Source organism: Cryptomeria japonica, chromosome 3 (genome assembly GCF_030272615.1).
Source record: "Cryptomeria japonica chromosome 3, Sugi_1.0, whole genome shotgun sequence".
Taxonomy (NCBI): domain Eukaryota; kingdom Viridiplantae; phylum Streptophyta; class Pinopsida; order Cupressales; family Cupressaceae; genus Cryptomeria; species Cryptomeria japonica.
The window spans coordinates 295383084-295406362 of record NC_081407.1 but is presented as its reverse complement, the minus strand read 5'-3'; positions in this window follow the sequence as shown (position 1 = coordinate 295406362).

The window sequence follows — 23279 nt, the reverse complement described above, 5'->3', positions numbered from 1 at the left end:
CATGATTTGTGACATTTGATACATGTCTATTGAATCCAATTCCATTCTGGGCACTTTTGGGTGAGCTATGTTCTCTTCAGAAAATTGAGCTGAAATAAAACTTCAGCCATTGATCTCCAATCATCGAACAGTTTAAAATCATTAACGGATTTTAGGTATGTGTCACCCTTCACGTGTCAAAGAGGCCATTCTTATTGATACATTGTGTAGAGTCCAAACTTAATGTGATGTACTGATGTGATATGATGTGCCTTGTCTATTAATGACAATGAATTCATGAAATTACCAATAAATTATATACTTTTCCATAAATAACAAAATATTCGCCAACACAATTTCAATAATTTTCAAGTGGTGGATAAAAATCGCCAATACATTTAAATAATTTTTCCTTCAGAGTAAAATTTTTTGCCCATACAATTATATATTTGTTCCTTTTAACAAAAATTATTCACTTCCTATAATATATATTTTCCCCATAGAACAAGGTATAATTCGACATAAATTTATGGAATTTTTGTACCCTAGAAAAAAATTGCCAATACAAAATAATTTTTTGCCCTACTTCAAATTTTTTTTTTGCCATCCATATGAAAAATTTCCCCTAAAAATAATGTTTGATTCACTAGGATTTTACATAGTTGCCCGAGGGGTGGTTTCTTAAAGTTATCCTTGTTCTAGACATTCTTTATACCTATATTCTATAGGAAAATCATACAATTGAATCCATACTGGTGAGTCATATGGATCTAGACTAAGCGGGATAAAATTATGGAACCACTACTTCATATTATTAGTCACCCCCCCGACAATTTTTCACTTTTAAATATTCATACTCGTGGTTTCCCTTTTGTGCCTTTACTTCTGTCAAGTCATTTGTTTTCCCTCGTACTTGAACCATTGAACTCTTTCTAAAAAGTTCAAATGGTTCAAGGTTCAAAGCACATTTTGTAAATGTTATTTGTGGTCTTTTTCATCATGTGAACAAGTGCGCTTCTGTTTGTGGTCTTTGAATATTTGAACCCATTGAACCAATATCAAGTGGTTCAAAAGGTTCAAGGTTCAAAATGCCTTTTGTGAGTCACAACAATGTATTGTTATATAATGAGTGTGATTCCTTATGTTTTAAGTTAATAAGTGGTCTTCAACCTTGAACCAAATCTCAAGCAGTTCAAAATGTTCAAGGTTCATGTTAAATAGTCATTTTTTTTGTTGCTCATTCCTAGTGTTATTGTGTGTGCCGCCCACTCACTGTTATATTTCTTAAGTGAACTTGAACTGATGAACCTTTTGTCAAATGGTTCAAGGTTCATAGGTTCATTTCAAAACTTACTCTAAGGCTTTTTGGTGAAAATAAAACCGGCGTGACAAGAAAGAATATTCCCTTATTCAGAAATTAAAAACTCTAAATGTGGAAAGTAATCATGAGAGCATCAAATTAATTGTATGGAAGTGATGGATAATTAAGAAGGTGTCAGTTTTTGTCATTTCACCATTACTTCGCATGCTTGGGTAAATCACAATGAAGCATGTGTGGCTCTATAGATATTTATCCATCTGATTGAAGGAAATGTGTATGAATTTATTTCCATATTTGAGAAGGTCGCAACTGCCATACCTGAGTAAATTGGAGGCACCGAAGGTAAAACCAGCTTTGTTCTCTGGAATAATTTCTAGTTTTCATGGTGGTAACGGGTAAGTTCAGTTGATTCCTCCTAATTTGTGTTTCTTTGAGTTCTAAGGTTTTATCAGTATAGAAAAGGAAAATCTCTAAATTGGTGGGGTAGGATACTATCTTGTTTTTAGAATTTCTTGGTTAAGAGAGTAGATAGGTAGTATGAGGCCAATGCTGCCAAAGCTTGGTCGAACCTCATGTCTAGTGAGTATTTTACCAAAATTAGAAGACACCTCCTTGGTTCATGTAGATTTAGGGGATTTCCTAGAAAGAACTAAGAACCGTCGGACTAGTTCATTAATGGAGAAAATAGTTAAGAGTGGTCTTGTGCAAGTTGTTGCATTCCCACTTGCCACACCGTGTTCGGATTTATTGATGGCTTGCATGAACCGATATGACATAGAGAATAGATGCATCAAAATTAGTAATGGTGAGCTACTAGTCAAAATCAATAGAGAAACAGTAATGGCGACAATAGGAATTCCACATAGGGATGAATACGAGGGCTGGACTATTGGGAACTCGTATGCCTACTTCTCGGAAAAAAAAAGAAGAGGAGTGTGGTTGCTAGGAATTGGCCCCTAAAAGTTCAAAAAGAAGGGTCACGACTACCAAAACCCTTGAACAAAGAGCACTTCATCACAGAAGTGTGAGATATTGTGATACTTCTGAACAGGGTGAAGGGAAACTCACATTCTTTCTATTGGAAAGATTGGATGTACTTTTTCATCCAAGTGGTGTTATCTGGTGACAGGTAACTTGATTGGTCTCAGGTAATTGTAGAGAGACTTCAAAAAGGGTTGAGTAATTTTATGGGAATGACAAGTTTTTATATGTCTTCTTATCTTTTCTGCATACTAGCTTGTACAAGGGATTGGCCTGGTCTGCTTAATGAGCCTTGGATAGATGGGACGAGGGTGTATAATTTGTATGCTCTATTACAATAGCAGAGACATGTTGAGCAGTTTGATAGATGGAATGGAGTCTTCACGGGAAGACTTGTTTCTAATCTTCAGGGGAATGTGAACAAGAGGATGTGTGCTGAAGCTATGGAATTTGTGAGTATATATGGAAGTTTCTTTATTCAATTTCCCTAGTTTACTTACATATGAGTAGGTGGCTTTGAGGGCCAACCATTCAAGTTGCCCAGGTATGCTTTTGACTACTAGGTGCTTATAGAGGTGAGAAGGTAGTTGACCGACATTGACAAAAGATTAGGAGCGAAGGGCGAGTCTGGAATTCTATTCCCAGTTGAACTCGGATACTATAGTTGTAAGTCTATGCCAGATGCCTTGAACCTAGAGCTACAGTTCAAAAGGATGAACCTGCAACCATATGTGGCAAGGCAAATATTTGATAGTAGGGATTATGCAATGGAGAACCTGAATGTAGATAGTCATTTTTGTCATAAACCTCACTTAGAGGATTATTGGGAGAACTGCAGTGATGAGTATGAAGTAAGAAAGAGACTATGGTCCAGATTCACTCTACAAAAGATAACTACCATGAGGATTCCAATTAATATCTTTGGTGTACCAGAAGATATAGAGGAGGATGTTTTAGACCCTGAGTTTGATACAGAAGTCCAAGGAAAACCGATTCCACAAATTGATTGGAACAAAAAAGAAGATGATAGTATCCAAACAAAAACCTTCAATGTTGTGAGGAGAACAGAGAGATGGTTGAGGAACCAGAAGTTTAAGGAGGGACCTCACATGTCCTCACATGAATCAAGAATTGATTCGTATATTGTGGTTCAATCTCCTGTTTCTGCCACTAACAAGATTGCTGATGTTGCAGGTGTTTCAAAGCCCATTGTAGAGAACATTCAACCTAGAAGGTCGAAAAGGTCACCATCTTCCAGTCTCACATTTGCTCGAGTAACTCAGTCTAGAAGAAAAAAGAAGAGTAGGGAGCTCATTCTGAGAGATTATTGTAGACTTGCACCGTAGTGAGGAGCTTGAGGAAACAATGAATCAATAGGATCAAGATGAGCCTGAGATGCAGGAAATGGACATGAGCAAAGGAGAAGAAAGCCAACAGGACTCCATGAATACCATGGTCATTGTCACTTCACCAGATATATAGACAACCCCTCCCCCTAAGGGACCTACAAATGCACCAAGATGGCTGGAAGCTACCATAGGAAGGAAACAAAGTGTGGTGCCAGTTACAATCCCAATGAAGGATATGGTTAGCTGATGTTTGGGAAAGGCGTCAAAGCCAAAGAAGCTCAAAACACAAGCAATGCTCGATGTAGATGAAACAACAGGTCACTAGATGATCGAAGTAGCCAAACCAATCCCAACAAAGGATGCAGACAAAGCTATTGAGGAGGATTTTTCTATAGAAAAGATAGATTTGGGGGTTGCTTCACAGGTTGTAGATGTTAAGCATTTGGATTCATCCACGAAAAGGATAATTTCAAGAACGTGGAAGGATGAAAAAGACAAAAGATAATTGAAATAAGTTGTTACTCTGATGGTTGAGTATATCAATGCCATCCATGATCCAAACCCCCAACCTTTGTCACAGATACCAGTGTCATTCGATCCTAAATCTCTAGTCAACTAGAAAATTGTAGATCAGGTTCAAAGGAATAGGGTAGTGACAGAAATGTTCAATCAATGGTTGGATCTGATAATAGAACAGGGGTCGGATTATATTATTGATCTGGTTAAATTTTATAAAGATTTTGAAACCGTGAGTAAGGAACTAGAACTAGAAACGGTCGCTTGGAGAAAGAAAGGACCAAGTGGGTAGCAGTCCTTGCACAGATGAACAATGTTCAAAAATATGGAGTGATGAGATTCTGGCTGAAAAAATGGTGGAGAATTTGGATGATAATGTATTGTATGTCTCAAAGAAAAATGTGGAATGGTGCAATTTGATCATCAAACAAGGTCATGAATAATCCACCAAGTTGCTCAAAGAATTGACCGACTTGATTGGTACGATGCCAAAAGACCTCAAGTGTATCAACATCCAACTCATGAAGGAGGGCGCCAAGACAATCGAAGAGGCTGTAGACATGACCAAGATTTTTTGAGAGAGGATCCAGTTCATTCAGATGACAAAATCCTTGACCATGAATGAATTTTCAATTGTGGCAAGGATTGAATCGATGCTCATCGTCTGTTCAGACCATTTAGTGGTTCACAAGGTGAAAGTTGTACAGGTAAAAATGGACAAAGAAGTGTGGAAGTAGAGAATCATGTACATTGTTCTGCCTTATTTCCAAGTCATCCTAAACTTCTCAGCAGGACACTTGGAATGGCATGGTTCTACGGAAAAGTAGGACAAATTCGTAATCTCTTCTGCCATGGTGGAAGCCTAGCTGATCTGAAGATGAAATGGTAGCCTCTTAGTGGCTTTAAATTTAATTTTCTTTTATGTTGTTTCAAACAGTTTCTTTCACTTAGATGAAAGTAAATGTAATTTGATTATGTAAGAACTATGAGCCTGGGGGCTATTTAAGCTGAAAAGCTTATCTTTGTAGGGGTTCCAAAAACTATGATTTTCAGGAGCATTAGACAATATTTTGATTTCTCAAATGAATTGTTTTGAAAAAACAATGACTGATTATCAATGAAATATTGTGTTATGCAATCTTTGAATCTGTGTGTTTTGAGATTTGTAATCTTTCTTGAGAAAGTTGTTATGGGCAAGATATAATTTTGTGATTAGTTATCTCTGGATTTTTCCTTCAGTTCATGGTTATTATTAGTTGTGGGATGACTCGCATTGTATTGATTTGCTTGATCCCCCTTGCCATGTGAGGCATGAGAGAGTATCGGTCAGCCATCAGTATTTGCTGAGCCTCTATTTTGTTTTGAATTTATAGAACAAGTATGTTTGTAAATCAGAGTTTGTGAACTCTCTTTGAGTATTCTTTCAGAAAATTTCCTATGTTTATAGTTTTGAAGGCATTTATTTGTGTTGATGAATGAATGCTGAAGCCTTTCAATGCTTTCCGGTAAAAAATTTTAGCATATCATTTGTATAATAAATTCATTGCAAATCATTCAAGGAGCTGCCCTCTAATGCAGAGGTTAATTTTTTTTTTAATTCATTCAATTGTTGGTAGTTTGTTTCCTTTCAAAAGGGTGAAATAGAGTCATGTTTTTATTAAAGAAGATAATTGTTAAGGTTTCAAGAAAGGGACAAATCTATTTACCAACACATATACAATAGGTAATTGTCCATCAACCTCAGTCCTCCTTGCAAAACCTTCTCCCATTCTTTTTTATTAGAAAAAATAAAAATAAAGAATCCATTTGGAATAAATTTGGTGATGAGTTCTATCTTCTAGGAACTTTCAATCCAAACCCTTATTTTTGCATGATTTTTTTTTAGCCCAAGAAACCTAGAAATGATTGTCAAATCTTCTAGAGATTCTAGATCTACAAAAAAATAACCCGTCTAATCAATTATTTGACAATTAATGTGTTCTAACCATGAGCATCCTTCATTGATTTGTGCTTCACCTCTTCATCCTTCCATTCAGTTTCACAACCTTCATCTTCTATCTTTCGCAAATTCGTATGTTTTTCTGCCTTTTGTTGATTCACATGATCTTCTTCCTTTTTTCTCTCCATTTTTTCCTAGTAAATAATAATATGTAATATTTAATTTAATATTTTGATTAAATTATATTTATATTAATTATATGCTATTTATTTTCAACTATTTTATTGTATGTTTTACATATCAATATTTTTATGTTTAAAAGGAAAAAGTGTTGAATTATAATAAATTATAATTTTCATATTATATAATTAAGTTGTCTAATTTTATATTTTTGTTAAATAATAGTAAATTATGTAACATAATAAAAATGCAAATCTATGTCCACTTCAATGCATGAGAAGCCTATCAAACTAGAAATACAAATAAGTTTCCCATTGTGAATTATATTTATTCCTTAAACTTCACACCCACACTAATGGCCTAATAAACAATACATTGGTAGTGGATCCATGAAATCACTTAGGATCTAATTGTTTTGGCCAATCAAATAGCCACAAATTATTTTTGTCAATTTTAAAACTTAAAAAATATACATATAGACTATAAAAATATTAATTTAATAATTAAATATAAAAAATAATAGATTTTAATTGGTCCAAAGAATTTTTTTAGTCACTAGTTATTAAAAAAGTGATGGGGGTTTGTCTCTATCGTGTTACCTTGGAGAAATAGTGGGGCTTCTTTCCTGTAGTGCTTACATTTCCCAATACGGACATCTAAAATGAAAATCAAACGTAGAAATAATAATAATAATAATAATAATAATAATAATAATAATAATAATAATAATAATAATAATAATAATAATAATAATAATAATAATAATAATAATAATAATAATAATAATAATAATAATAATAATAATAATAATAATACTAATAATAATAATAATAATAATAATAATAATAATAATAATAATAATAATAATAATAATAATGACATGTCCACAACATTAATAATGAGAGAGTCCACACGAGCATTATAAGTTTAAATGTTAAAATTTTGCACTAATGCCTCATCTTTTCAATTATTTTTCAAATCTCACAAATAAGTATGAAAATTGATCTTCTTGAGAGGTTAGAGGAACTGCCTAATCTGATTAGTTTGTTTCTATTTTGTTTAATTTGTGCCTTCAATAAAGATTTTTAAAGAGTTTAAGATTCAAAATATTAATCTGAGTTATATTTTATAATATTTGAGAAATAAAGAATATATTCATTTTGTTTCTTTCTGTTATTACAATGTAAAAAATGTGATATTGTATTAATTTAAGTGTTTTTTAATTCTTTAACATTAATATCAGAGCAATCAAAAGAATCAAAAACCGGGACCAGGTTGTATTGCTTGCATTTTTGTTAAAAAAATAGGTAGGTATTTTAGATTGAGTTAATATTAATTATTATTTAAATTCATGTTGTAATTGTTTGGTAGGTTGGTTAAAAAATTGACAAAAAAAATAGAAGAAACTTAATTTAAAGAAAAATTCTGAAATTGTTTAAACAAAACTACTAATACTTTAGGAACTAATAAAAAATAATAAAAAAATATTTTGAATGTGAAAAAAATAGAGTCTAGTTTAAAAAATTACTATCTTTCAAATTTGAATGAACAGTAAAAAAAAAAACACAAATATACGATACATGGTTTTCTGACGAAAAAAGAGATAATAGTATCTTTTTGTCCAAAATAGATTTAAGATAACAATTAAGTATTTTTTTTTTCCATTATAGAATGTCTCTCAACATCAATTACAATTAACCTATCTATTGATATGGTTTATTGTTCATAGTTAAGGGTTTTCAATTTATGGTTGAGTTTTTATAGTTTTGATCGATCTATATATTTTGGTAAATGATTGGATTTGCAATATTTAAAGTTTTGTATTTTGATCAAGTAAACTAGGAAAGGGCTTGAACCCTTACATTGCAACCTAACAGTAGAAAAGAGGAATCTCACAAGTTATTAGATAGCCCAACACTAAGGCCTAGGACAAGAAAAAATCTACAACTAGATTAAAAAGAAATCGATTGAGAACCAAAACACAAAAAAATACCATCCATGAGACAGAACTAGATTTTATTACAAACTAGGGGCTTCCAAAGATTTCCACTCCTGGCTAAGTATATTAATATTAAAGCTATGAGATTTCCACAATCCATTTTGTATTCTAATGTATTTTTCTCCCAGAACTAGAGCCCTTTTCTTTTAGTGATCTCCTTGGAAAAAGGAACAACAAGGGAATCGCCATTTTATAACCTCATTTTCTAAGCAACTCCAAAATTCTAGCACCAATTTCAATAGACATCTTTCTCTTGGAATGTTTCCTATCTACCACCTTCTATATAACCCACATCAAGGCCTTTGTCATGTTCACCAAATACTCTCTAAATACAACAATCTCATCCAAATTATTCTTCAGTGCATCTTGGCTATCCTTAAGAAGAAAGATAAACCTCTCCATATTCTTCCCTTCCTCCTCTGAGGCCACTATCACGTTTAGAGAATTCACATCTTCTTGCAAGGAATTCCATTTTTTGAGTCTCTCTACAATATAATTATCCATAGCCCACACCACCTCATCTTTATCCTCAAAGGAACCACCTAGCATCTACCTCAGTATTTTCATCTTGATTGAATATAGTTTATTTCTATCATCTATTTTTTTTTCTCTTATTTGTGCTTTACATTACCTCTGGATCTTGGAAAAATCTCACATGGTATCAGAGCCATTAGAGTGTCATTGGCTTGCCAATTGAGATAAATTTGATGTTGTTTGAAGTTGTGTACTTTGGATCTTTCTATTGCACGTTATTATTGAAGCTTGACGGGTCAAATATGAGGTCACTATTGGATTGAGGAGGTCCAAGAAAGACAATTTTTCCTTTTGTTTCATCCAAATCAGAATTCGGAGGCCAAATCTAGAGGCATTTGAAGTTTGGAGTTGTAGCGGAAATTTTCCAGAAATTATAATTTTGCAGACAATTTTCAAATTGTGATATCTCACTCAACCAGACTCCTTTTTTTGAGAATTTTTTTTTGTTTTGTTTAGGGGTAGAATTTCGTGATCTGTATAGTGGTGTGGGAGTTTTCTATTTTTCAGATACAGGTTTTTCAGAAATCATGAAATCCAATTTTTTACAACATTGGAGGCTTCATTTGGGCTCATATGGACTCCTTTTCAGGTGACGTTTTTTTGGAAAGTGCATAATTTTTTGTCTACTTTCATAATCTGCCATTAGTTTGCAGTGATTTTGAGTAGATATTGTACTTTTGGTATTTGGCAATTCTTCATATATTTAGTACTTGTATTTCGCTTTAATCTCAGTTTAGATCAATAGCAATATTTGTTGAAGTCTCTTATATCTCATTTTTAGAAGTTGTGAATTGAAATCACAAGTCCACTTTGCCTTGTTTTGCAAGTGGCCCATTGTTTATGCACTAAGCATAAAGTGTCAAATCGCCATTTTTAGGGGGGTTTCTTGATTGAGTATTTTGGAGGATGTCTTGTGTGATTGTGCCTCTCTCTATCTTGTGTTTTTTCATTTTGGTGCTATGGGTTCTCCTAAATTTCCACTTTTAACTCCTCATAATTATGCATCATGGAAGATTAAGGCATGGAGTAAACTAATGGAAAAAGAACTCATTCATCATGTAACCAGAACTATTACAGTACCACCTAATCCTAAGGTTGATCCTAATGCTCAACTTGAATAGCTCACTAAAAATGCTATGGAAATTGGAACTCTTAGAAAGTATGTATCAGGTGACCTCATTTTTTACATTGAAAAGTGTGCAACAATTAAAGAGGCTTGGGATATTTTTCAGAAATTGTATGGTCAAGTTGTTGAGATTAAGAGCTACAAGCTTGATAGTGAACTCACAACTTTGGATCCCAAGGATTTTGATACAATCCAAGATTATGTCACAAAAGCAAATGAGCTAAGAGAAAAGCTAAAGGATTGTGGAATTAAAAAGAAAGATGCTCAATTTGTTTACAACTTGTTGGACAAGCTTCCTTCAGAGTATGCAACCTTTGTATCTAGCTTTCACACCCATAGGTTAGCTCAAGGTTACTCATACATTTCTCCCTCATTCGATTCTTTCACTGAGATGTTGATACTTGGGAAATATAAGTTGACCATGATGGGGATTTTCAAATCTTCAAAGTTACAAGCTTTGGTGGCTAATAAAGGGAATCAAAGCAATCAAGGAAAAGGCAAGAATCAAAAGCAACCTAAGTCAAAATGACAACAAGATGTAGCACAATATTCCTCTCCACATCAAGGTGATTTACCATTCTCACCTAAGAGGAAATCATATAAGGACAATCTTTATTGTGGATATTGCAAGAAGTTAGGACATGATGAACATCATTGTTGTGTGGGGGAAAAAGTGAAACTAAGCAAACATGCCCTAATCTCACTTTCAATCACACATTTGTGGAATACGAAAGAGCCTAGAGGTATCACACAATTGGCTACTTCTTTTTGTGGAAGAGAGAGCCACGGGCTACCTATTAGAATTTCTATTCCTTTGTTGTAATTGAAAGATAAAATGATGCAAGTTCAATTCCTAACCCCAAAGTGCAAGTACGAACTAATAACAAGATTGTAGAATTGAACTTAAACAATGGAAAGCTATTAACACAAGGACAAGACAAGAATGCAAATGCATACCCAGAGTTAAAATCTGAGTGAAAATGTTCGGGACGGGGGCGTGGGCGCCACTGTTCTGATTCTGCCCCTGAAATTGCTCCGGAAACTGCTGTTTTGCAACCTGGAAAGCTGTCAAAAATGCTGAAAACTGCTGTCTGTCAGGAGGACCAGGGAACCCAGCGCCACTGTCCCAGGGACCAGGGCACCCAGCGCCCCTGTCCTGGCAGGAACAGGGCACCCCACGCCCTTGTCCTAGCTTTCTGGGCTGGAATTTGGTGTGAAGTTCTGTCTCGGTTTGCTTCTTCCAGATCTGCAACTTGCGGCGTCATCCGAATTCTGAAACCTGCACTTATATCTGAAAAGGGATGGTGGGTGGCTATATAGGGTTTTGCCTTAGTCAAACCCCCGCTTTGGTGATTTCCACCTCCACGAATAGCCAAGTTGTATTGTAAAAGTAGTGTGTGTGCAGACCTTGTGTGTGTGCAAGATCCTAAAATGCAAGTAAGCAAACTAGAGCAACCTAGAAAGTAAACCCTAATTGCTTGTAAATGATAATGTAAATGCTCCAAATCAAGATGAAAAGTGATCTAAAGCATGAATACAAATGATGTAATGAAGCTTATGCAAATACATGAAAACAACATGAAATCATACCCAACCCCAAGGGAGGGGTACAAGCCAATCTTCAATCGGTAATCCCCTATTACTCTTCAATGTCTGCAAAGCCCTAAATGAATGAATGAGATTGATAAATGCTTGATGGATGGATGTTGAATGTTGTTGAAGTCTTCAAAGATCTACTCTTTCGCTGCATAGAAGGCCCTTGAAACCAAAAATCTGGATCCTTTCAAATGAAGAAAGAGAGCTCTTATATATGAAACCCTAGGTCTTAATTTCAACTTTTGGCCGACCTAGAGATTGAATCTCCTGCAAATTTCTTGGGGTTAAGCTTTATTTTATGATTGGATCGTGCTCCTAAAATTTCAAGAAAAATGTCCAGGACCATGTGCACACCGGGCGCCATGGTCCCGACAACTTTTCACCAAATTTTCAGGGTCGTCGGATATGATGATTTTAGAGAGAATCCCGAAGTTACAGGTGATTTCAAGATGTTTTGACCCCCGAAATCAAGCCCCCAAGTTCAAAATAGGACTTAATTAGGGTTTTTGATTAAATGATGTATTGGAGGAATAAAATGAAAGGGGCACACTTTAATGAAAGGGCCCAACTTTATGATGTGGAAGATGATGAAATAGGACCTTAGACCTAATTAATTTAATTAATTAAGTGCTAAAGGGGAAATGCAATGCAAAATGAAAAATGCGCCAAGGCGGGTGCTAAACTAGGTGTGAAATTGTACCACCCTAGCAAGTGCGTACAATTTACGACACTACATTTAGCCCCCACTTTAGTGGTCATATGAACACTACGTGCATATGCAAGCTAAAGTACAGAAAAGTAAACATTATTTGAAAAAGGATATATCCATAAGTTTGTCGAAGGAAGCCCCCAGCGGTATCTGCAGTACACAGTTAGGAACCGCACCCTACAAAACACACGTTAGATCACAAAATCACCTAATGCTTACTAAGGAAGGTGATGAAAATTCGAGGGTAGCTATATGCCCCCCCTATTTCGGCTTGCTAATTTTAGTGAGTTGAAACAGGGTATCATGTTTACCACTTCGAATTGTTAAAGAATATTGATAACAAATGCTCACAAGAAGATTTGATATGAGATCAAAAACTAATGGAGAATCATTTGGTAAGAAAGAGGACTAAATCTCAATTCCCACACAACAAAGAGTGTGAGGATTTGAGAGTTCTCGAACACAAGATGAAGGATGTAAATGGAAGCAAAATGCAAAGAGAAGCATGAATACACACATTGGTGATCCATGAAAAGAATAGTGAGAGAGAAAACATGGACTTCTCACCCCTAGATCTTGTCTAGGTGATCCATGGGAAAAAGGACATGGAAAACTAGCCCCTAGAGTATGTCTAGGTGATCCATGTAAGGGAGGAGAATGAGAAAGTCTAGCCTTATGCCGCTAGTTCCACTCAACCTCGTGCATGTGTGTGTAATGGAGGTTAGAAGCACCTCATAGGAGTCTATGCCCGAGTATGCTACAACCTGTATATGTATAGTACAAAAGCGTGACATCTCGCTCTAAGAGTCTGTGCTCTGGTTCCGAGAATGACCCATTGCTCGAAAAGTGTAATGTTTATGTCATAAGCAAAGTAGAACAAGGATACCTACCTTCATCACAAAAGAAGATACCCCAAAAATGCAATAATTTCATAGATCCAAGCAAGAGAGTTTTAAGCAAGGATAAGATAGTTGAAAAGGGATATCTTGTAGTATGTGTAAAGGAGATCCTTAGAGGAGAAGAGATCTTTGTACAAAAGACACCTATCCCCAAGAGGAATTGTCTTAGACAAATATAATATCTTCTAGAATAAGACAAAGAAGAGAATAAGAATGCAATACTTCCTTCTTTTGCGAGGTGAAAGTGATTCTTAATGAAGGATGACGCTCTTTTTAACCCAATTGGGAGAGTGAATTCATTATGGATGTATTTTACCAAGTGCAAAAGAGGTTGTAGTCAAGGACTTACACCTCTTGTAAGAGAGAATCCTTGAACAAACAACAACAAATGCATACAAGGAATAACATTAAGTAATAAAGTTCACACCATCCACGAAATAGGAAAAAGTGGATCCTTAGAAAAAATATAAGGAAAGATCATTGCCTCCCAAGGATAAGGATAATGAGAAGGACTTACACAATCTTCCAGGGAGAGATTTAGACATAAACAAAATGTACTACATACTCACATGAGTTCATGCAAGGAAGACATTAGTGTATGTAAAATGCTCCTCACAAGAAGTGGGTAAGGTAAGAAAGAGAATACACATCTTCTCCCATATCTAGGAAAAGAGGATTCTAAAGAAAAGATGATCAATATTTCCACACTATTACCCCAAAGGGAAATTTTAACCATAAAAAGAAGAGATGTATGAAATCACTCTTGTCCCCATAGGAACAAGAGATAACATAGAAAATTAGGCTATTATGTTGCTTCCAAAAATATGATTGCACTTGAAATTGTACCATCATGAATGACAATGAGCCCCCAGTAAATGAGCTACCAATCTCACATAATGATGAGCAACATAATAGCCATTAATGTTATTCAAAGACATGATAGATTGAATGAGGTATTTGAATATGACATGCTAAATGCTCAACTATAAGTGAGATCAAAAACATGTATAAAATGATAAAAATTGCAGAAGAAAAGTAAATCTTAGAAGAGGGATGAGTGTAATTTATTAGAGCCTTATCCCTGGAGGAAAGGACTTAATGATGAATAGCAGATAAAGATTCATAAGTGGATTTAGAAATTTGAGGGGATTCATAAAGATATTTGTTCATCACCAAGATTTCCTTATGAGGGGAATGAGAGTTGATAGAAGTAGAAGATGATTTAGTTGAAGTGAGATCATCACCACTACCAGGGCGCCCCACGCCCAGCGCCCCTATCCTGGCAGGACCAGGGCGCCCCACGCCCCTATCCTAGCTTTCTGGGCTGGAATTTGGTGTGAAGTTCTATCTCGGTCTGCTTCTTCCGGATCTGCAACTTGCGGCATCGTCCGAATTCCAAAACCTGCACTTATATCTGAAAAGGGATGGTGGGCGGCTATATAGGGTTTTGCCTTAGTCAAACCCCCGCTTTGGTGATTTCCACCTCCACGAATAGCCAAGTTGTATTGTAAAAGTAGTGTGTGTGCAGACCTTGTGTGTGTGCAAGATCCTAAAATGCAAGTAAGCAAACTAGAGCAACCTAGAAAGTAAACCCTAATTGCTTGTAAATGATAATGTAAATGCTCCAAATCAAGATGCAAAGTGATCTAAAGCATGAATACAAATGATGTAATGAAGCTTATGCAAAGACATGAAAACAACATGAAATCATACCCAACCCCAAGGGAGGGGTACAAGCCAATCTTCAATCGGTAATCCCCTATTGCTCTTCAATGTCTGCAAAGCCCTAAATGAATGAATGAGATTGATAAATGCTTGATGGATGGATGTTGAATGTTGTTGAAGTCTTCAAAGATCTGCTCTTTCGCTGCATAGAAGGCCCTTGAAACCAAAAATCTGGATCCTTTCAAATGAAGAAAGAGAGCTCTTATATATGAAACCCTAGGTCTTAATTTCAACTTTTGGCCGACCTAAAGATTGAATCTCCCGCCAATTTCTTGGGGTTAAGCTTTATTTTATGATTGGATCGTGCTCCTAAAATTTCGAGAAAAATGTCTGGGACCATGTGCACGCCGGGCACCATGGTCCCGACAACTTTTCACCAAATTTTTAGGGTCGTCGGATATGATGATTTTAGAGAGAATCTCGAAGTTACAGGTGATTTCAAGATGTTTTGACCCCCGAAATCAAGCCCCCATGTTCAAAATAGGACTTAATTAGGGTTTTTGATTAAATTATGTATTGGAGGAATAAAATGAAAGGGGCACACTTTAATGAAAGGGCCCAACTTTATGATGTGGAAGATGATGAAATAGGACCTTAGACCTAATTAATTTAATTAATTAAGTGCTAAAGGGGAAATGCAATGCAAAATGAAAAATGCCCCAAGGCGGGTGCTAAACTAGGTGTGAAATTGTACCACCCTAGCAAGTGCGTACAATTTACGACACTACAATTGTTATAAGAAAGATATTGATGAGTTGAAGAATCTTCTTGAGAAGAACAAAATCAACCTACCTTCTAGAATGTCTACATCAGCTTCTTCTTCAAGTGATAAGGAGAAAGGAAATGATAACTCTTTTGGGATAGATAAAGGAAAGGGACAATCTCTTTGTGCTACTAGAAGGCATGATTCAGCGAGATGACCTCTAGATTTAGGGGCTTGTCATAATATGGTATCTTAGCAGTCTATGTTTTCTACATTTGAGCCTTGCCACATGTCACAAATTTTTATGGGTAATCATACATACATGAATGTGATTGGGGAAGGATTTATTGCCATTGGGGATAACTCATTGAATGATGTGTTGTGTGTACCTCACTTGACAAACAATTTTCTTGCCATCTATCAAATCACACATGGGGCAACTAGGAAAATTGTGGAGTTCATAGTTGATTCAATTATTATTAGAGACTTGGTGAGTGGAGCCATCATTGCGACTGGGGTGGTTGATCATGCATCTCGGTTGTACTCTTTTTTATATTTTGGTCCTTGATGAGGTTTATTCTTCCTATCTTGATGATTCAGTTTTTGAGGAGAAATTTGGACATTTGAACTTGGGGATTCTCACTTGTGACCCCGTTCTTGAGCATGGAATTTTATCTCCTTCTCTTGATATCACACCACCTATTGCACCTGATGATGTAGGTAGTACGATAGTTTTGCCTTCTTGTGATTCAGTGCAGTAGGATATTTCATGTCTTCAACCTTTAGTTGATTGGGATGCCTACTTGACAGACATAGCAGGCTTGTTTGTAGAGTCCTATATTGCAGATTTGGGAGACATAATTGATGACATTCATCTTCTCTTTGATGAAGATGATCCTTCTTTGATTGTTGCGAGGGATCACTCTAACCCTCTTATGCATTCTCTACATGATCAATCTTTAGAGGTTGACATGATTGTGGATACTTTTGTCCAGCAGTTGGAGGAGGTCTCTTTATCTTTTGAGGAGACATATGAGTCTTTGGATATTGTTCTATATTCTTCTCCACTAGATCTTGGAGTTCATTATTCAGCAGTGTGGAGAATTTAACCACCTTTGGAGGGGGTGACTTTCAACATCGACATGGGGACACTTGAGTAGTTTTTAGAGATTTATTTCATCATGAGTATTTTTGCTTCATCTTCCCTACATGATTGGGGAGACTTAATGGATACACCTTTGGTTTTGTTTATTCCTAAGGGGAGGAACATGGTTCAACGTTCGTGGATCATATTCTTCATTCATCATCGAGCTTCTATCATTGGTGCAGATTCTACATTGAGGGGGGATACCTATCTTCTCTTCTTCTTCTCTCATATAGGGGGGACTTTTTCCTCACATGGGGTTTTGTCCTTCACATACTTCTATGAGAGTTTTATGTATCTATTTTTCATCTCTCTTTTGAGGGAGGGTTTTTTTACAATGGGTTTTTTTTACTTTCCCTGCTTTGTGAGAGATTTAATTGCATAGGTTTGCATGCATTTGATTTTGTACATGGGTACCTAGCATGGACTAGTAGCCGAGACCCATCTTGCATTGCTTAGTTGCATTGTAGACTTGAGTGCATTCCCCTATGTTACACTTAAGGGGAGGTGTTGGTGTAAATAATTATTCATCTTGGATATTATTACACCTTACTTAAGTTTACTAAGGAAATGCATTTCATAGTAGTTTGGGTATGAGACACTTGGGTGTTTGTGTTAGGCCCAATATGGAAAGCTAATGTACTGAGAGGGGAGGGGTGAATTAGTACTTCAAATCCTTTTCCCAACAATATCTTTACTGTTATGCATAAACCAAAAACTATTGTAACATAACATAAAGCTAAAACAAATGAGTAACAATCATACATGATTCACTCCATAACACATATATTTTGGTTACGCAGAAACTCTTGGTTAGAGAGAAAAACTACGGTGGGGATGGCACCCACAACTCCACTACTGCAATAATAAAGTGTGCTCTGTTAGAGCTACATATTTAGCTATTTCTGATAGCTTACCCTGTTAGGAGTAACAAGATCTGTTAGATCTACCTTGCTAAAGGATTTTACAACACTATATATATGCTGCACCTGGTTAGAGGATTTACAATTTATAGACTTGATTAGAGTCTTTTACCCTGTTAAAGGTTTCTCTTACAACTTCAAAATATTACAATAAGACTTTACAAATATCTGCAACTTTACATCTGAAATGCTATAGTAGATTCTATGTGCTCAAAATAAGATTACCTTGCCTATAGCATACCTCGATAACTCATAAAGTAACTTGGTAAACCCTTCTGTTTACTCTATTGCTTGACTGTTCTCTGATAACCTTCTTAGTGACCTCTTTGTCTTTGTAACAGTCATAATACTCTGTGATTTCTCATGTATCACATAAGTCTTGCTTCATACACATATGCACACACATTTCTCACATTCACATATATTTCTAACCCTAAATTCATGCTGTATAAATAGACTTCTTATGTCAGTGATCTGATTCATTGCTTTGATCTTACAAACATGATTTCTCAAATAAATAGTCGTGCAAAATATTTCATTGGTTAGATGACCTCAAAATTATACAAAATCTGTGTGTGCAATTTTGAATGTGATAACGGTTCTGTGTGCCTCGATCTTGTAACACATTTTCATATGTGTGTCCAGGTTCAATGAATCTGGTAACACGTTTCACTCAGTGTATATCAACTTGGTGTATTATCTTTACTGCTCGGTAGACACGAAATAACACTCGGTAGACAGCTCGGTGTATACTGGGCTTTGTGACTGTTTTCCTTCTGTAACCAACTAGGTTGTTCATACCGACTAAATATTTTGGTAGTGGTAACCGACTAGAGTATATAGAATGACTTTGTATATAAAACTAATGGCAATTTGATAAGTAGTAACAATCTCCCCTTTTGACATTAGTTGAGATATTTGACAAAACTACTTTCAAAGTCATTACTCAAAAATCTGTATACTTTACAAAATTTGACTAAACATGCAGTATATACATTAGTCATTGAAATAATATAATCAAATATACTCCCCTTATCAATATGTTGTACAAAACTCTGTAATCATTATTCGTTCCTCTGTTCATTGCTCGGTTCACTGCTCTTGGATACTCTACATATTCTACTCATTCTCTGCTCGGTATACTCCCCCTCTATACTACACTCTAGTTGTTTGATACTTTGAATACTATACACTCCCCCTGTGTACTTTGATGCTATATATACTCTTGATGATATACTCTGATATACTCCCCCTTTTTGACAAACATCAAAATTTAGTTACCATTGGGAGGTGGCAACTGATCAAAAATGGATTTGTACTTTGTCTTGGCTTCGGTGAGAGCGACAAAGAGTGCATCCTTCACACTATCCATTAAAGAATTTTGTGCATTAATATCAGCCAATAATGAAATTAAGCCATCTAAAGTGCTTCCCTCTTGTGTAGTAGAGAGATAAGTGGCTCGGGTTAGCTGTTCTTGAACGGATGAAAGATGAGGAAGGAATAATGTTTGAAGTGTCATTATGTCCATCCTGATCTTGTGTTCTTCATTCCTCAGTTCCAATTGTTGAGCCATGAGCTGTTGTAGCTTAGTATAAAAATTATGAACTGAATTGGGCTCAGGGGTAAACTTATTTGAGAGATCGGTGATATCTTTCTAAGTTGTTTCTATTTCATTCTTAATGTCCTTAAGAAATAAAGAAAATGTGTAGAGTTTCTGAAATAATGAAAGAATGTGCTTGAGTTGAGGGGACAACTCAGCAATAAATTTGACAAGTTTTACCTTGCCAACAGCAATGGATTTCTATTCTTCCTCTATCATTTTAGCAGTTAGCTCCTTGTCTTTTAGTTTGCTCAAGTATTCAGATGCATCTACTCCAGGTGTCTCAATTTGATTTAGGAGTTCATCCAATTGAATATGGATGGCTGCATCGGTTGATACTGTAGCTGGAGGTAGCACAGTTCACCGAATTCAGTTGCTTCTCTTGTTCGGCCTTTGCTTTGCACAGTTCACCAAATTCAATGAGTGCTTGCCCTTTCAATTTGGAGATGTCTACATTGGGCAACACTATCGGTTTTGATAAATCAATTTTGAAACTATGCTTTTTCAAATTCTTTTCTTTACCTTTCACCGGGTGAACCACTACAATAGCTTGAGAGGCTTGAGAACCCTTGGTAGGTTGCTTGGTAGAGACAACACTTTTGTCAGTTTCTTTAGCATCGGTAGTGTCCTTCAGTGTCTCGATGCTTGGTGTCTCAGCTGTAACATTTTCCATGCTAGAAGGTGCTTGAGAGGTTTGTTCTTGTGAAGTACCTTCTGTTGTAGACTTTTGACCTTCGGTGCCTTCTCCTATAGCCTAAGGAGCTTCGGTTGTAGCAGGTTGATTGATCGGTAGGTAAGGTTGAACTTGTTCCAAAATAGATTCACTGGAGACAAGTTTTGCATAAGCATTGCCTTCTATCATTTCTTGTTTAGGTGCCTCTGCATCCATGATATCTTCATCTTTTTGAATGGTGTCAATAGTGTCTTTCTCGATGACACCAAGCTCTTGGTTGGTGACATAGACTATTTCCATTGTAGATTGTTCACCAGCATGCTTTCTTTGAAAGATGGTCTTCCATTGCTCTTTTGTTTCCTTCTCCACTTCTATATATAGGCCATTCATCAATTTCAAGGCCTTTTGTTTTACTGTAAATTGAGTTTGGCTATTTGTCAGATGTTCTTTTATTTCATCAACTGACATATTAGGAAAGAGATGAACCAAACTTCTTTCTCTGATTTGTTTCTCCGAGTCTAGGGCATATTGCCATCTGGTTTCAATATGTGCATATAATTCCTTAGGAATAGAATTACATACTTCTAATGGGACCACTCAGAATTTGAGAAGTGTGCAAATGACAGCTTCTTCAATTTGCCTCTTTTCATCAACAGATCTGGATTCATATTTGACAAATCTGAATCCACCAAATCCACCATATTCCTTTAGATTATTACAAAAAATTTCTACACTATGTACATCTACCTTCTTGCTTTTCACAATCTGAAATTTATTTGCATCTTCAGATTCAGTATCACTTGACTCTTTTGGCAAAATGAGTCTTCGAGTAGATTTCTTGTAAGTTCTAGTTACCTTAGGAATGGCAATAGTCTTTTGTTTCTTACTTGGTGATGCAGCAGATGCCCTTGTATTAGGTCTCTTTGATGGAGGGGTCGGTAGGGCCATTGAAGTGTCCAGTTTCTTTCTCTTCAACACTTTTCCCTTAGGCAATTCAGTGCTAAGTGTTATGGCTGCTTCTTGGGCTTCTATCTCCTCTTCAGTGATGGCTAGAACTCCTTTGATATGTGTGGAGGAAGACTCTTCTCCAAATTTCTCAGTTAATGCCTTAATCAGCTTTGTAGCTTTTCTTGTAGCCTTAGGTACTACAATGCTCATTTTTACTTTTTCCTTCACCTCTTCATAGGTTCCATACCTTAGCTCGGTAGTATGCCTTGGCAATGATAGATAGGTATCAATTTGCTATTGTGTGATATCAAAATCAATCTCGTAACCCATAGGTGACAAATATTGAGTCCTCAGTTCCACAACATTCACATAACAGTAATTGGTGTCAACCTCAAAACATATTTCATCTTTGTATTTTTCTACCAGCTATGGTGGAATCCAGTACCTGTTATGCATTTTCTCTTGGAACTTGCTGAAGTAATCATCCATTATATCATTAAAGTTGTCACCTAACTTCTTGATGAAGTCATTGATCTGATGGGTGATTGGTCGGTGTAGTTCCCAAACAACTTTACCGACTATTGGAAAAAACTTCTCAAAGTAGAAAAACATACATACAAGTAGTGATCCAAATTTTAGAGTATTTGCTGTGTTGTTCTTCTTTGGCTTCCTGATTGCGTTCAGATTTTCAAACAAGTTCTTCAGCAATACTTCACACAAGTCAATTTTCATGCCTTTCTTGACAATTTTGTATGCTAAGTCCACTGCTGCACAGGGTACATTGTTTTCCCTTGCTGATTGGAAGAAACAGTAACCAATTACTCTAATGGTAAATTTGAGTTTAGGATCAGTGACATTGTTCAACTTCAGACCTCTGTAATCCAATTCAACTCCATTCAAACTGATCAATTCCTTCTATGATATCATTTTATGTTCTCGGGCATGATCATAGATAGGATAACCGGTGATCAGATGAATGATTTCTTTAGTGATCTTAAATGGTTGCTCTTGTAGCCACATGAAATCATCATGCACTCAACTTAGTACAAACTTGACCCACTAGGGTTTTAACACATGGGGATAGGTTAGGGCTTCAATCAATCCCTTGATTTTGATATGCTCATACTTGCTATCCATTTTACCATCTGTGCACAATTCATCATATGCATCTTTGATCTCAACATGACCGAGTTCTTCAACATGACATTTTGTGAAGAATCTCACATCCTCGACTAACAAGACTCGATCCGGGATGAGTGAAAAAGCAGTTTTGTCATCCGGTTCAGATGCAATTTTGGGAGTCAAAGAGTATTTTAGTGAGGGCTTTTATACATTTGTGAAAACAATGGGGTCTTGGATCTTAGATGCCATTTTGATTTCAGATAAAAATTGACATAGGAACCTTAGGGTTTCAGAACTTAACAAATGATAGACGCTTCACACTCAACAGATAATAACAACTTAATGAGTTCGGTAAACTAGCATAGCAATGCGATGAGATTCGATGTAAATACCTTATATTTTTCTTTGAAGATGGTTTGATCGCCTTGATTCGCTCTGCTCTGCTTCTCAAAAACTTAGTGAATGAAAATGATCGCGAAAAACCTTTTAAGTACTCAAAAATACCTTATCGGGCTCCGTGCAAGTTAGGTCAAAGACATTAAATGCACTTGGTTCACTTAACTTTCTTTCCCTTTTTTTTGCGCTTTAACAAAGTAACCAAATTTCCTTCATATACTGACTTGACAGGCTTCCTGAATTCACCGACTTAATAGTTTTCTTGTAAAGTGCTCCAAAAGACTTTGATAGAATTTCAAACTTACTACTACATCTTACTATGTAGATTTTGAATTCAGTACATACTGAAATAGGAACTATTTAAGATTTAACCTTGTGAGAATGCAATCCCTTCATACCTTTATCGATTAATTTGGAGTGGGAGCACCTAACTCGGTAGGTAAGGTGCTTTCTTTATTTGACACAATTTCCTTCTTTCTCCAAATCATCTTTAATTTCTCTTTTATTTCCTTAGTTTCTTCTCTAGGTTGATATCTGCAATCTCTAGCCAAGTGTCCAACTTTGTGACAATGAAAACATGCCATACCAGGATTTCTCCATGATCTTCGGTTATTCATTCCAAACCTTATAAAGTAGTTGGCACTTATATGTCCATATCTTCCACAACATTCACACCATATCCTTGTATTGTAATCCCATGGTACTGCAGAATATTGTCGGTAAGGATCTGTGTGAGTTTGGTAACCTCTAGTATTTGCTTGGTGTGCAGACCACATGTGGTTCTTTTGCTTAAACCAACACTTCTCGGTACTATGTCCATATCTATTGCAGTTTTTACAAAACCCTTTGAATTTTGCCTTCTGATAGTTGTTAACAAACTTTGTCCTACATTGATTAGATGTGTGACCATATTTATT